Source organism: Octopus bimaculoides, chromosome 11 (genome assembly GCF_001194135.2).
Source record: "Octopus bimaculoides isolate UCB-OBI-ISO-001 chromosome 11, ASM119413v2, whole genome shotgun sequence".
Taxonomy (NCBI): domain Eukaryota; kingdom Metazoa; phylum Mollusca; class Cephalopoda; order Octopoda; family Octopodidae; genus Octopus; species Octopus bimaculoides.
Window position 1 is genome coordinate 61181081 of NC_068991.1, and position 1309 is coordinate 61182389.

Genomic DNA, 1309 nt, shown 5'->3' on the forward strand with positions numbered 1-1309 from the left:
AATCCGCTATATATATATATATATATATACACACACACACATACATACATACAACAGGATTATTTTAGATACCATCTGCCAAATCCGCTATATATATATATATATATACACACATACATACATACTGCCAAATCCGCTTGTCCAAAGTGCTGTGCTATGAGAACCTGAAACTGTGTGGTTGGGAAGCAAACTTCTTAACCACATAGCCATGCCTACATGTGCGTGTATACTTACGCATATGCAGAGGCATGGCTGTGTGGTTAAGAAATTTGCTTCCCAGTCACATGGTTTCAGGTTCAGTCCCTCTGCACATCTCTTTGAGCAAGTATCTTCTGCTACAGTCCTAGGTTGAGGAATTTGGCATTTCATATATAAATTTGCACACATTTACATATATGTGCATAATTCAAATGTAGATATATATTTGTATATATTCACATATATTCAATGTGTGTATATATATCCTTATATATGTGCATACATATATGCATATACACATACATATTATATATATATATATATATATATATATATATATATATATATTCATATCCCAATGTATGTGCTTGCATAAATACATATATGCACACATATACACATATAAACATCTATATAGAAATACATATATACAAATATGTGCACAGATACACAAATGCACATTTCTACAACCATATGTATATATATATATATATATTTATATATATACACACATATAGAAATATATTTACACAAATATATATGCATGTGTGAGTATATATATATATATATATATACACACACACACATGCTTATACAGATATATATAAATATATACACATATACACAGATATCTGCATGTATAGACATTTATTCAAATGCATATATGCATATATATTTTATGTACACACAAACACACAGATATATATATACATATACGTAAATATACACATACATAAATGCACGCATACAGATATACACACAGATGCATAAAGCTATATGTATTAACACAGACACACTTTATATGTATATACACAAACACTGAAACATTGCTTTATTCATACACATAAATATTACACACGCAAATACAATGAAGGATTTTCCCGTAGTCGGTTACCAGTTCCGTAAAAACTAACGTACGCCGAAGCAATTAATTTTAATTAAAAGCATAACAAGAAACTTTACGTATTGTTATATGCGTGAAAAATAGTTCAAATTATTTTTCACACATACTGAATTAAAGGTTGGTTGAATTTAACGAAGATAAACACAAAAAATGACTGTAAAAACTGCTTATGAATGTGTATTTTTATGATTGATAGATAGATAGATA

General features: G+C 28.4%; 1 protein-coding gene across 1 annotated transcript in view; it reads right to left on the reverse strand.

The window, feature by feature from the left end:
* LOC106875733 (uncharacterized) overlaps positions 1-1309 on the reverse strand; it is a 311359-nt gene that overhangs the window by 308750 nt on the left and 1300 nt on the right. The gene's annotated exons all lie outside the window — the stretch shown is intronic.